Consider the following 15861-nt stretch of genomic DNA (forward strand, 5'->3'; position numbering starts at 1 on the left):
AAATAAAAAAAAGTTGTTTCCTAGAAATGGTAAGAACCAATAGAATTTTGACATTTGGCATTAAACCTATGATGAAAGAATAATTCTAGGAAACTATGACGGTTTTTGGTAATTTTAAATCTCAACCATTGATTGATATGATTCAATGGTTATGATATATTCTTAGTCTTTTTAGGAAACTACGTATAACCCTCCCATATATATATATATATATATATATATATATATATAGGATGAGTATCATTACAGAACCGTTAAGTTATTTAAGAACTTGAAGGAACCATTGAAACCTAACGTTTTTTATAAAAAATTTTGTATGTTAATGTTATTTGAGTGTAGTTTCATCAGTATATCTATATTTATAATTACAATTTTGAAAATTAGTTTTTATACATATCTATGTTTTATTTTACACCTATGTAAATTTGATAGTACATAAATTTTACACATATATAAACTTGTGATTAAGATATGTAATAAAATTTTTTTATATAAAATGTGATAAAACTACTCTTAAATAATGTTAGTATATAAAAAAAGTTAAAAAAATGTTTGATTGTTTAGAGTTCCTAGCAGTTCTTAACTTTTTTAGAGTTCTTAAATGATACCAACTCTCTCTCTATATATATATATAAAAGAAAACAATGGGCTCACAAAGTTATAGTAAAGAAAGACCATTTTCTCCTTTATGTATATATATCATAAATATCATGTAATGTTAAAAGTTCAAACCTAACTCAAGAAGTAGATATGCCCAAAACAAGTGGCCGTAAAGAAGAAAGAATTATCTCTTTTTATGTATATATTGTCATCATAAGTATCATGAAATGTCTAAATGAACCTAACTTAATTTTTATAAAATTATAAAATGTAAACTAAATATGCCATGGTAACATCGGCGGATTTAAGGGAGGGTCAGGAGGGTCCGTTGACCCTCCGGCCGGCCAAATTAACAGTGGATCGGAGTAGGTAAAAAGAAATAATATATGGCTTGACCCACTCGATCATGTCTCACAGAGAGAGAGAGAGTGCTTAAAGTAAAAACGAAAAAGTAGAGATTTTGTGTTTGTAAATTTTCCGGCCGGTCAATGGCGGTCCAGTAGTGGTCTGGCAAACTGTGAGTCTGAACTTTAGTGAAGAAAACAAGACAACGAGGCGTGCTATTTACTCTATTTTAGTAACACCATATTGGGCTTATTGAATTATGGGCCTTTTTAAATAAACCAGTTTAATTGTTTTAATAAAATCCAAATTCAAATATATTAATAATTAGTGTTTTTCCACTTTAACCTAGTGCAGTGTAATGTCACTGACATTGACAAATTAGCCGTCGTTCTCTTGCTTATTTTTCCTTTTAGGTGCTTATTTGTCTTCCGTGACCAAGACCAAAATTAAATAAGAAGTAAGTAAACTATTGTCAAGTTGTCTTTACTTTTGATCTTTAAGTCAATAGTTATGATTTTAACGGTAGGAACATTGTTATTTCACTATTTGGGTCATCTTTTATGTGGTTAATTTACAAGATAAGTTAATATCAATGTTTTCAAATCCGGCCCTAACGTTTTACCGGGTCAAATGTCGGACCGACCTGGGAGGGCGGACTGGTGTGACCCGGATGACGTCATAAATAATTTATTTATATATATATAATTAATATAAATATAAAAAATAATAATAACCAAAAATTATAAAAATAACAAACTTTAATGATCTATGTTTTATACATTGTTTTTTAAATATATATAATATATGTTTGATCAATTGAGACATCAGTTAATTTGATTGGTTGGCTCATGGATAATTATTAAAGTTTCTATCTTCGAAGTGTCCTAAGTTCGAATCCCGGCATGCACATTACATTTTCAATTTAATGAAAAAATTTGTTTTACCGATTCACCCGCCGGGTCAACCGGTCGGACCGGTCCGGGCCGACCTTCCACCCGCAAAACCGGCGGGGTTTTCTAAAACGGTCCAAATACACTGACCCGACCCGGTATAGAGACCGGGTCCCGGTCCAACCGGCCGGGGCGGGCAAAACACTGGTTAATATACATGATGTAATTTAGTATTTATTGTTTCGTACTTTTTGTTTAAGAAAATAAGGCTGAATTAAAGAAAATTTTACCTGTTGAACTAACTTGGTAAAAAAAACTAATGCACACTATTGAATTATGAATATAAAACAATAACATTATGACCCCTAATTAAAATTTCTTGATTCCGCCACCGGATAGTAATAAACTATATAAAATAAAAAAACAAAAATAAGTGGGCAGACGAAGAAAAAGCATTTATTCCTGTGATTGGCGGTAGTAAAAAAAAGACCATTTTTGGCATTTTCTCTTTAATGTATTGTTATAACTTATTACTCATTATAACTTAAGAATATAAAATTTTGACCACGTGAATATTAATTTTTTTAACACACAAATAGACCCAAATTTAACTTTACTTGTAGTTATCCATTAGCATTTCTAAACTATAATTCAATATGCATAAATAATAAATTCAGTGTGCACTCAACTTGATGTATATGGGTAACTCACCCCATGCCAAGGGATAGACCCGAAAACACAACACGAATCAAACATGAAATTTGTGAATTTAGGTTTGGTATAAATGGGTTCGAATCAGTTTCAGGTCGAACCGGTAAACCTGTTTAGCTAAATGGGCCGTGTATAGGTTAAATCCAATCAGTACATAGGTTAACCCATTTAACCATCTACATTTTATATTTTAAATACACTTTATTTAATAAATTAAATTGCATCGGTATTCTTAAGCTAAACTAAATTTTAAAAAGAAATTAACATAGCATCTTATAATTAAAATGTTATATAAATTTGCATTTTTACTTTGAATATGTAAGCTTAAGTAGTAATATGTGAAAAGTAAAATATAATTTTAAGGAACTTTTGGGACAAACAAGCCATGTTCATGTCAACCCACAATACGCATGTTTTCATGTTGCTGTGTTTGATACAGTATTCAAGTCCAGTTCGGGTCATGTTAATCCCTTGGGTTTGTGTCGTGTTGAACCTATTTAACACCATACCCAACCCACATCACTAAACAAGAGGTGCACAAAATACCCGGTTCTGGACCCGACCCGGTATACCTAAACCGGAACTGGCTCCCACCCATGCCTGACGTACGTGTACGACCTGGTATTGGGTTTCTTCCCAAGACATGTACCCGGAACCAGTTCTACCGTTTACCCGGTCAAAACCCCGACCCGACACTACCCGAAAACCGGAAAAAAAAAACCGTAAAACATGGTCAAATACCACACTATACCCAGAACCAGTTCCTACCCAACCCTGTTTTGACTTCTGTTGACCATACCCGGAACCGGTTCCAGATCCTCTACACTAAACTCACAAATTAATCATCTAAATCAAGTAAAACTATGATCATATTATTATCTTCACAAACATACATATCAGATTAAAGATTATAACATTTACAATTTACACCCACATTAATATCATCCCATATGGTACAAACAGGAACAAGAAACATTAAGATAAACTTACAAACTTAACCACTCGACTCGAACCCTAAAACACCCCGCCACAAATCCTCCATTCCTTCCTTCCAAACGCCCCATTTCCACTCCAAGTTAGCCCAACGAGCGGTACACTTCGATATAAAACTTTTAGACACTGTACCAACAACATCCCGGTGAATAAACACCGACACGTCAGTCAACCCGGTGCATTGGTCAAACACACAAGCAACGCACGAAAAAGTCAACGACGGGTCAACTAACAACAAATAAACACGTAACTTCTTAAACCTTTCCCGCCCGTCCCAACCCAAACCTAACGGGTTGTAACACGACTCTAGCTCCAACCACGCGCTCGACTTGATGCATAACGAACTCGTGTTCGGGAAAACAGTGAACACCTTCTCAAGGGTAAACTGGGAATATTTAATCGCCCCTCGTGTCCAGTTTCGTGAATCCAGGGTTAACTCTTCAACCGTTGGAGTAACCGGGAAGTTTGAAAGTAACGAATCGATATACAAACACTCGAGCCAAAACGTTTTCAAACGGTCAAACCGTTTGACTGAAAAAGCGTCTGAAAAGTCAAAGGCAAGATGGAAATTGGATAGTAACGGAGCGTCAATGTGAAGTGAAGCGGGGCGTATGCATTCGAGTTTGAGAGTTATGAGGTTTGGTGTGATTAAGGTTAAAAACGAGGGGGCGTTAGATACGGCCCAACAGCATGTTTTCAAGTTGAGGAGGTGGATTTTCGGTCGTTTAAAACCGCCGACGCCTATTAAGTTTAGAACTTGAAGATTCGGGAAGGATTTGTTGAACTCGGTTAGATCTTCGTCATCTAATTTTATGAATTCTAGAGTTAAACTTGTTAGCATTGGCATTGGATGCATATTATCAACTGATAGCCATGCATTCTTCACTTCTAGTTCGGTAAGATTGTGACCTGCATTAACAAAAACAGAATCGCTATATAAGTATATATACGCAATATGAGGTTGACAGCCTGTATGACTTTTGCAGACCGCATACACGTCATATGGGTCGTGCAAAGAAAAAATTTAACATTACAGCCTGTATGACTTTATACGAGGCCATATAACAACTCGTATGACACATTGTACGGGCCCTTATATACATTTTCACCGTATCAAATGATGCGTATGAGGTTATACAACCGATATTACTTCTGAGTTCTTACACAACAGATAACTATCACATCATAAAGTATCTAAGTAAAGTTACTCGAGCCCATATAGCAGCTCGTACGCGGTACGACTCCTTATACACGCCTGTACATACATTTTCACCAAATCAAACGGTTCATATGAAGTTATAAGGCCCGTATCATATGGTGAAACTGAATCAAACCGAATGTCATTAATAGTGAAGAGTCTAAAACAGTTAAAAAATGAACCATTTTTATACCATTTATGATCAGAATTAATCACATAATCAGATGAATATGTTAAAACAGAAATAATATTAAAAATGAACCATTTTTATACCATCTCCCGATAGTATTTCAGAATTTATCACATAATCAGATGAATATATTAAACATAAATCAAATTTAAAAATGAACCATTTTTATACTATTTTCAATCAGAATTGATTACATAATCAGATGAATATGGTAAAATATATAATGTTTTTCGTTTAAGGAACTATACGGGCTCGAGCCATGCTTAAGTTCGTTTAATGTTTTTTTCAAAATATATAAAAATAATTAAACGAGCCAAACCCGAGTCAATCCTGAGCTTGAAAAAGAGACTAACGTAGTCCAGCTCAGGCCCGGCTTAGCTCGGCTCATTTACACAATATCCACATTAACAACTTGTCCAAAAATATAACTTAGAGCCAAGCTTTGGCATGTTTAAAGTTTTTCTCAAATATATAAAAATAATTAAATACGAGCTGAGCCCGAGCTCAAAAAACGACTCACAAAGTCAAGCTCGGGCTCAGCTCGTTTCACAATTACTCAATTAGATATCCACATAACTAGAACATAAATTAGCAATTAACTACCAATCTTCTACATTCTTGAAATTACATCAAGTAATTGAACATTAAAGAAATCTTGTATGGAAAACTCGTTTAGGCTCAAAGCCTTGTATGGGAAACTCAAAGAATGTTCATTTAATTATTGAGCCTGAGCTCAAGCCATGTATCACCGATATATAGATATATCACCGATATATTGTTATCGGTCCCTTGGTAAAATATCGATGTCCTGATATTAACGGTGATATTGACCGACATTGAACCGATGTTTGACCAGTATATCACCAATATTTCCGATATTAGTTTTTTAAGTCTTAATTCTCAATTTTAGTGTTTAATGTTAGTATTTTAAGTATTAATCAGTTCCTACTTGTGTATTTTTATTTAAATTTTACATATTTTGAACTTTTATGTATTAATTTCACATTGCCCCACCTCAACCGTGCCTCGTTTTTCACAAAATATATAAAAATAATTAAAAACATACCCAACAAAAAAAAAATAACAAATAATAAACGAACAAACATGAACACAAACACAAACTTACAATACTCTTAAACCAAACGCAACATCCCGGACCTCCGCCAACACGACTGCACCCAAAAATCCGAAACCGACAACGAATTCAACCGTCCAGAGACTCGAGGCAACCAATTCCCGACAAACCCATCATCCGTCAAGAACAAATCATCCGCCTCATCCTCCACATCATCATACGACACGTCTCGTAACGGCTTTTCGGTCCCGATACACACCGACTCAATATTCATGAAAATTGACTTAAAGGGTGTGATTGAATTCGGGTTGTTGTTTTTGGATCTTGATTTGATGTATCGGGTTAATGAGCAATGGAGATTGATGGATCGGAGGTATGGTGAGAGGTTGTTGAAGGTTTTGGAAGTGAGTCGGCAACGAGCTACGTCGGATGAGTCGGTGAGTCGACTCAGGATCTCGAGGATTAGAGCTTCAGGAAGGCTATCCATTGATTGATTGATTGTGTCGGAATGTAAAATGAATGGGTTGACAATATTTATAGTTTTATTTTGATATATAGGATTTTTTATTAATCCTAATCTTCATATTTTGGTTTCTAGCGGTCCAAATTTATAAACTGGCTACTAACAGTCTAATCTTTTAATGTATATGTACCTAACGGTTCATGACTAACGGAATCTTAACCCTGCTACTTGTAGGTCGCTTAAATTAAAATTTTTCCCCGACAAACTCAACCTGATTCACCACCAACCAACAACTACTATTTGAGCACCTGCAATCGATTCTGACGATGGTTCTAGAGTTATGAGGACTTTAATAATTTGAGTTTTTACTAGAAAAATGTTTCTATAGGTATGATATAAGGTTACAAAGATATTTTTAGAAAAAAAAAAAAGCATTTTAGATAATGATTAAAATGAATGGGTTGAAGTTGAATTGTTTATTTATAGTTTTATTTTTATGGTTATTTAATTTAGTTAGTTTTAGATATGTTAGTTAGAGGTGGGCAAATAAACCGGTTAACTGAAGTGACTCGAAAATCGAACCAGTTTGAAATCGATTATATAGAAATTGGTTTGGAACTGATTGAAACAGTAGTTTCGGAACCGGTTTGTAATTTTCTCCACCAAAACAATTTCCAAACCGGTTAACTGAACCGAAATTGGGCCAAAACTGGCCCGAACCGAAACTGATCAAAACTGGTTTTTCTCATGTGACACGACTTTTGCCAGGTCAGTCGTGGGAACTCGGGTGACTAATGTTCAAGTTAACGTGTTTGAGTGCGGTGGAGTCGCGGTTGGTTTGAGCATTGAAAATGGAAATGATAATTAAAATGAATGGGTTAAAGTAGAAGTGTTTTTTTTATAGTTTTAGTTTTGTGGTTTTTTAATTTAGTTAGTTTTAAATATGCTGATTAAAAGTGGGCAAATAAACTGGTTAACTAAATCGTTTTGAAAATCGAATATGTAGAAAACCGATTTGGAACCGATTGAAATGGTACGTTCGGAACCGGTTTGTAAATTTCTCTATAAAAAGCGGTTTATTGAACTGAAACCAGCCAAAACTGACTGTAACTTGGTTAAGAAACCGGTTTCAATTTGAACCAAAACTGATCATAAACCGATTTTGACTTTTGTTGACTAAACCAAACCAGGTTCAACCCAACCCCGTTTTGAGCTTTAAACTGGTTTGTGCATCTCTATTGGTAATCATGTTAGGGACGGACCTAGTTTATTATCAGGGTTAGCTTCCGCTACCCCTCAACTTTTTGTTGATGGTGAAAAATATTATTTTTTTGAGTAGGTTTCATATTTTGCTACCCCTAAAAAAATATAACGTTGCCCCAATTTGTTTAAAACCTAACCAATTTAAAAGTTCAACCCAATTAAAGCCCAACCAAACTTTAAATCCCAACCCAATTAAAACCCAATAACCCTTTTCAATAGTTATACTCATTGTTTGGAAATTGGAAACTGGCCTGACATCAAACAACGTTGCACCAGACACAATCACTCGACATCATTTTGAGTTTGAATTTTTTAATACAGTTTTGGATATGCAAATTCTAGAGCTTGAAAATAGATTCAGTGAGGTCTCAACTAGTTTGTTAGAAAATATGACTGGTTTATATCCTTTGTTAATCGTTTTTAAGTTTGACATATCTAAGATAGCGACATTTTATGAGATGTATTTGAATGATTTTAGTAATGAAGAAAGATAGTGTATTTGGGGTGATCTTACGACCTTTTATCACACTTTACAGGAAGATAATAAATTTGCAAAATTTGGCGGAATGTGTGGCATTGCTCGTGTAATGGTGGAAACCAAAAAGCACACTGATTTTTCTTTCGTTTATCGAATATTGAAGCTAGCGTTGGTTTTACCAGTTGCAATCACAACCGTTGAAAGATATTTTTCTAAATTGAAGCGTATCAAGTAGGATTTATGCAATCGAATGGGTGATGAGTATTTAAACCATAATTTAATTTGTGAAGTCAAAAGAGAAACGTTTGGTAAAGTAAAAGAATTTGCATATCCAAAACTTATAAACCGAAATAACAAATTTAAACAAATTAAAAAGATTAAAAACCCGGTTTACTCTAGTTTTAATTTTGTGGTTATTTAATTTATTTGTTTTTAGATATTCTATTCTTATACATTGAATGTGGTTTAAGTTTATCTCGTGTGAACATTTATTGAAAATCAACTTAAATTTAGTAATTTATTGTAGGCTTGTAGGGGTCATTTTCACCAATTTAATCTTAATCCTTTTAGCATTTTTTTTTATCATTGTATTTAAATGTTTTACAAATTTTTTTTAGACTGAATCGATACCTATATTTTTTTTATAAAATAAAACAAGCTTACTAGGTGGGAGAAAACAGTTATGCTTTAATGCTTTAAACAAAAAATCATACCAATTTTAATGTTGGTAGGCTTAAAAAAGTTTGGTGGTGTTTTTAAACTCTAAACCGTAAACTGAATCAGATTATTTCTATCACGGCTGATACGACATACTTAGCTCAATTTAAATGATTCAATAGGTTACGGTTGTTGAACATCCCTGGTTGTTTTGACATGGTTCAAGTTGGGTTTAGTTAGTAACATCTTAATGATTATATTAATAGACTACTTCTGAATCGGTCAGAGGTAAAATGCGTTCGGTTAACTAAAAAAACACCTTTGATACGTTAATGATTTATAAAGTCTCTTAATAACAAATATATTTTATAAACATTTAAATAATTTAAAGACTATCTCTTAATTAATTAGTAATTAATTAATTAGTAATTAGTTAGTTGCCTTAATAATCCAGTACAAAATTCTCAAATAACTTTCAAAAAGTTATTATTAAATAATATGGTCAAATTAAGGTATCTTAAAAATGAAATAAGTCTAGAACTATGGCCCACACATATGAACATATGAACTTGACGTACTATAGTCTCTAGATATGTTCTCTTTAATAAAAAAATATATAACGACACATGTTGTCGATCATATATTTATTCAATACTACTTTATATTGAAACTTAAATATTAGTATACCTTTATAGAAAAATTATTAAAAGAAAATCGCTAAAAACTACATAACATTTTTGTCTCAATAACAAGGTAATGTTTAGAGTTTACATTCAAACTTGTACACACCATTAACAAACATAAGAATGGAGAGATGATGGAGGATAACAATGGTTGTCATGAGAGAGGACGACACAACAACGTGCAATGACGAATAATGTTGTAGTTTGTCTTTGTGTATATTCGTATGTTTGATATGTGAGTATTATATCTAGTGGCGGATCTAAAAGAAAATTTCAATAATAATAAAAAAACAATACGAATTTAAGGGAATCATAATAATTGCTTGAGGGCATCCGATATATAAAACGAAGGACAAAAATTATACTTCTCCTAGAAAGTTGAGGGTTCATAAATCTGTCCCTCAATATGTGTAGTGTGTTCATATAATTTCTAAATAATTGAACTATTGTTAACGCTATACTAATTATCAAAAAATTTCTCACTCGTAGAAACACTACTCCTTTTTCGTTGTCTTTAGTGGTTAATGTCTATCCTCGATTGGCTACTTTTAACTTGCCCGCTTGACCACTTTGAATCCCTAATCTAATAAACAAAATCATTGTTGTGTCACATGGCATTTATGCGTACTTATTTTGTGTATTTAGTTATTTGATTAATTAATTGTTTTGTCAATTTTTCAATGTTTAACTTTCAGTGATAACTATTTAGATCTCCTCGCATTGCGGCATGGTTGATAATTTTAGTAGAGGTGACGTTGATTTTACATGGAGGGGTTGTTAATTTTTAGTAGAGGTGACGTTGAGTTTATTATTCGTCTAGTAGTTCCAGAAAAGCCAATATTCTAGTTTGTGTTTGCGCTTGAAGTTGTTTTTCAGATTTGCTAGTGAAAATTCATCCAACGTTATAATATTATTAGTGCTTGGCAAAATGTGAACCGCGCATGTTGCGGCAAAGTTGATTACTTCTGCACTCCGCGGTGGGCTGGGTCTACAAATTAGGACCTCGCACGTTGTGGTGGCAACTTGCGGCGCTTTGGTTTGTAACGATACAAAAACTTGCTATAACCCAAACAATATTGTGGAAAGTATTTTATCAATAACTGACCCATATTTCTTTCTCCTTATTCAGCCCCTAATTCAGCCTATGATCGTGCTTCCGTTTATAACCTTGTTTTCATTATTTAAACTTGGTTGATTTCTTGTAATTGAGACATAAAATAGAAAACATATACCAAAAATTTATATGGTATAAGAGCGGGATCCAACATCGCTCGACCTAAACCTCAAAACCCTAATATCATCCTTCAACTAAACCATGGCTGGAGATGAAGAATCAAAGGCGCCGCCCAAAAATCAGAAGCAAGACCAAGACTGAAGAAACGTGGATCGACTCACTGGTAGACGATCTACTTTCCTCGGGTGTGATTATGCTACTTCACCGATGGTTCTCTGGGATCTGGGTTCTTCCACCTACAAAATGAACAGCACCGTAAACTTACCCCTCAGAAAGGGACAGAGGGGTCCTCTTTGGGGTAACCCTCCTGTGTGAGAATAAGTGTTTGTAGGAGAAGATAATAATATGAGAGTAAGGAAAGTGGAATGTATTGCTTAATAGCTGAATACTCTGTAATTGTGTGTAATTGGATGTAATTCTGTGTTATTTGATCCCCTTTCCTTGTGGAGTTGATGTGGTATTTATAGTGCTAGGGTTTCCAATGATTGGGCTCAGACCTAATCAGGGCCTTGCTGGCCTCCTCCAATTGCTTTGCGCCACGTGTCCTTGGGGACACCTGGTGCTTTTTCATTGGTTATAATCACGTGGTAGCACATGGTTTATGCTAAGTTGTCCACCTTTCATTGGCAGCTGTCAACATCAGCATATTCTTATTTCTTAAAAAGATACCTTCTGGAAGGTTGTCTGACGTGCACAATCAAGGTTGCCCTAATCCTGATTTGGATAAGGACGAGGTTGATTATGTGCATGTGTGATATGCGCCAATCCTGAGGATGCGCGAGGTCTTCTCTTTATTCTCACGCGCAGATGTTTCATGCGCAGATGTGGTATGCACGAGCATGTGATATGCGCCACGCGCTGATGCGCCACGCGCATATGTGATGCGTGAGCATATGTGATGCGTGAGCATATGTGATGCCTGAGCATCTGTGGTGCCTGGGCATATGATGCCTGAGCATGTGCGATATGCGTGAGCATATGTGATATGCGCCATGCGCATAGGTTTTGGCTTTGTGCCTTCATAATGTCTTGATTTCAAGCCTCTTGTCTATATATTGTGGGTTGACCCGCCTCGCTCGTTATTGAGGCGGGTGCATACCTCTTCAAGCCCCCCCAGTCTAATGTGTGTCTTGTCTCGCGCGAGCGAGGTAAGATAGATATTAGACTTAATAGTTAGCTCTTTTAGTAGGGGTTTGTCTTTTTCTTCTTATTATTCATCGTTGCGCGAAATTCTATCCTTTTCGTTGAAAACGAATTGTCCCTGTTCGTGGTTGGTTGTTGCTGACATGCGTCAGTGATGGAGACGTGTCAGACCTTTCGTGTGCTCGAGGTGCTACAGTTGCCTTTCGTGTCCCCTCACATAGTGTCAGGGACACGTGTCGCGCTCGCGTTGGTCCGTTCCTGCGAGTGGTGGCGCGTGAACTCTGGCAGCAGCTGTATCGTTTCTTTTCGTGTCCCCTCGCACAGTGTCAGGGACACGTGTCGCGCTCATGTTGGTTTACACCTGCGAGTGGGGGCGCGTGAAGTCCGATCAGCACCAATTTTTCTCTCTCCTGGGCCTATAAAAGCCAGCCCTTATAGTTTTATTTCTTCATCTTCTCTGCTGTTTTATTCAAAGCTTTCCTTTCTTTCCTTGTATTCCGATTACCTTTGTTGTGCTTCCAGGTATCTGTTCTTCAGAAGCATCCTTTGTTCGTTGTCACAGTTGTATGTCTGATAGCTCAGACAACACAACCTCCCCCATCAATCGCCGTGTTAAATCGTTAGTGATGTCGACGTTGAAGAAGACCGGCAAGGGGAAGAGGGCTGCTGAGGCCTCATCGGAGGAGGTAGGAGGACCAAGGCCGTGAAGAAGTGGGATGAGATCCCCTGCAAACTTAGGCAGTCCGATCTTGAAAGCCTTATCGCCTCTCAGGGTTTTCTCCCTGAGTTTGGCTGCATGTTGCCTGGGGCCGGGCAAACGGCGGCGGACCCGCCTACCGGTCATATATCCCTTTACTGCCATTTTTTCACCCACTGCAACCTTCGTCTTCCGATGACAAGGTTTGTGGGTGCGGTGCTTAGGTTTTATGGGATTCATATATCCCAAGTCCATCCGTTTGGACTCGTGCGCATGACTCACTTTGAGTTCATGTGCAAATCTCAGCGCGAGGAGCCCACCCCTCGGCGCTTTCAGTTTTTTTATAAGCCCAAGATCCAAGATTCTTGGTTCTCATTTATTCCTCGCAGTCAGAAGGTCAAGTGCTCCACTGTTTCATTCAAGAGCCTTCATGACTGGTCTGAGAGGTTTTTTTACATCAGGGCTGGTGTGATCCCCATCCGCATGACCATGCGCGCGATCTCTTCTGCGCCTGCGGATGTGGGTGTCTTCAAGAACCCAACTGGCGCCTGGGTTAAAAAGTTGACCGCCGAACCATCCCCCGCCAAGAAAATTTGTGAGGAGGCGCTGGTGGGGGTCGGTATGAGCAGGAGGTGGGCTGACAGCGCGACTGAGCCCGTTATCCAAGTTGACGGCTTGTGTAAGTTAATCTCATTGCATTACTTCTGCGCGAATATAATTCTTTTTGCTGATATCATTTGAATTGTTTTGTGCAGTCAGCAAGGATTATGTCCACGCCGCCTATGATGAGCATATGGAGGGTGGCTCCGTCGCGCTGGGCGCTGGGGAGGTTGGCTTCCCCGATCGCTTCGATGACATGTTCATCCCTGTTGATCTGGGATTTCTCTTTGACAGCGATGCGCCTGGTAAGCCTTTGTACTTATGCATTTGCCTTTATAATACCAAATTTTGCTAACACTTCTGTTGCGTGTATTGTAGATGCGCTCGAAAACTACGAGCTGGAGCTCGCGGAAGAGGAGGAGGAGGAGGAGGCGCCCCAACTAAAGCGTAAAGCTAAGGGGAAAACTGGCGCATGGGCCAGTAAGAAACAGAAGAAAGATATTGCCCCTGTTGCTCAGGATCCTCCTACTCAGGCGGGTGGATTTGAGAAAACCCAGGAATTACCTCCCAAGTTTTCCTTGTCTTCCCTGCCTCAAAAAGTGGGCAGACCTCCTGTCCACACGAGGTACGGTGCTACTACCTCCTCCCTTCGCGCGGTGGAAAAGGGAAGCGGCATTGCGCCTTCGACAGGTATACTTTGCTTATCCTTTGCTTATCTTTCATGGTTCTATGAGCGCGATTCTGATCGAATTACTAATGAATCTTTGCTCACTCAAATGTTTGTAGAGCCGGCGACCTTGGTGGATCAACCTCAAGCGCAACAAGATGCCGAGGCTGCGCCGGAGGTCGCTTCGAAGTCCCCTGTTTTACCCTCGAAAAAGGGTAGAATGGACTTCATGGCGATGTTTGCCTCGCGGACGGAGTTGCGCCAAGGTACGTATTGCGCTTTTATTTTCTGTCTTTTTTTCTTTTAGATCAAGTCATGAATCATTTCTTTTTGTTGATTTTTTCATAGGAGTCATAGCTGGCGTATAAGCTGCTGGCGGCACTCCTGGCGCCGGTGCCAGCGCCGCTGGTTCTGCTCCTGCTCCTGCAAGTGCTGAATCTCCCCTCATCGGGATTACTAAGGAGCAGGAGGCCGTTTTACGCGCCGACCTGGCGGCGTCGAGACCTCCTTCACCTCCTCCTGCGCACAGCCCTTCTCGCGAGACTGATTTTGGTTCTAGGTCGCAGGAGAAAAGGCCTGTTTCCGAGGAGGATGGGGAGTTTGAAGTTGAAGACTCCGACGGCGGTCGCGTCAGCCCTGTAGCGCCACGAGGTTTTGTGTCTGAGTCTTCTCGTGGGCCAGGCGCTGACTTTTCTGCTTCATCCCCGCAGGTATAGGTTCGTTTTTGCTCCGCTGCGCGGAGTTCCATCTTAGTGTTTTGATGACTTAGATAATTACTTTGTTTTTGCAGGAAGCCGCTCACATTTACCGCCCGAGATGGAATATTACTGAGGACAACACATTTCAATCCATGGGTGTGTGTGCGGAATTCTGGGCTCATGCTGTGCCTCCAGCTGAAAGGAGGTTCCAGGAGGAGCGCGCTCGCGATGACTTGCTCAACGATCATCTGTTTGCTGGGTCGGCCTTCTTTGCTGCCTCCCAAGAGCTTCGCTATGATTACGTAAAGGTACGTGATGCTCTTGCGGAAGCCAAGCAAGAGGCTAAAGTGTCTGCTTGGCATCTTTCTGATGCTCGAGAGAGAGCTGAAAAGCTCCAAGCGGAGCTCAGTGAGAACAGAGCAAGTGCAAACAGCGCCTTCGTGAAGCGCGGGCATGAGCTCCAGGCTGCGCGGGAGAAGCTACAGGCGGCCGAGGCGGACGCTGCCAAGTACGCGCGTAGAGCGCGCGACTTGGAGCTGGACGCGGAGGCGCGTGACCAAGCTCTTGTCCAGTCTATAACTGAGAAATCATCACTGGAGAGTGAGGTTGCCCGCCTAAAGAAGGAGCTGGCGGCCGCGCAGGCCGAAAAAGATGAAGCCCTGGCGACGGCAGCGTCTAGCCAGGAAGCCCTCGATCTTGCGCGAGCGGAAAGCGAAGAAATCCTGGCGGCAGCAACGTCTGACAAAGAGGAGCTGAAACAGACTAAGGAAACTGTTGAGTTGTTAAACTCTCAGATTCCTGCTCTAGAGACGTCTGTTGCTTCCCTCGCGCAGGATCGCCAATGGCTAATCTCACAGGGCATGACTCGTTGCGCTTACGCAATGAAATACTCAGACGAGTTTCAGGCCCTTGTGATGGATTGCAACGCTGCCGCGCGCTTGGTGGGTCGGGCTGAAGGGTTTACGGATGGCTATGAATATGGGATGCTGAAGAAGAACCCATCCGACTACCCTTATCAGAGCGACGTTGCCTGCGCGGACATGGCCGAGATGGGGGAGAAGTATTTGAATACTCCCATTCCTATCCTTGCGCAGGTATTTTAACTTTAATGAGATCACTTTGATTTTTTTTTCCAAGTATTTGTGTACTCATATTTTTCCTTATGATTTGCAGATATCCGCGCTTGCTGACCAGCCCGACCTCGGCGCGCTAAAGAAATTGCTTGACGAGTGCGAAGGGGCTGGTGGCGGCGATGATGGCGCGGGGAATGCTGCTC

The 15861-nt window shown here is 38.9% G+C and overlaps 1 pseudogene across 1 annotated transcript; it reads right to left on the bottom strand.

The window, feature by feature from the left end:
• Nucleotides 1-3308: 3308 nt before the first annotated feature.
• On the bottom strand, nucleotides 3309-6489 carry LOC143559410 (F-box/LRR-repeat protein At4g29420-like; annotated as a pseudogene). The gene is made up of 2 exons (XR_013139935.1): nucleotides 6054-6489; nucleotides 3309-4448 (listed from the first exon to the last, which is right to left on the bottom strand). The product of XR_013139935.1 is annotated as an F-box/LRR-repeat protein At4g29420-like (transcript).
• Between the last annotated feature and the right edge of the window lie 9372 nt (nucleotides 6490-15861).

The sequence above is a fragment of the Bidens hawaiensis genome, unplaced genomic scaffold (assembly GCF_021521415.1).
Source record: "Bidens hawaiensis isolate Kalapana, Puna unplaced genomic scaffold, B.hawaiensis_p1.1 tig00019821_1, whole genome shotgun sequence".
Classification (NCBI taxonomy): domain Eukaryota; kingdom Viridiplantae; phylum Streptophyta; class Magnoliopsida; order Asterales; family Asteraceae; genus Bidens; species Bidens hawaiensis.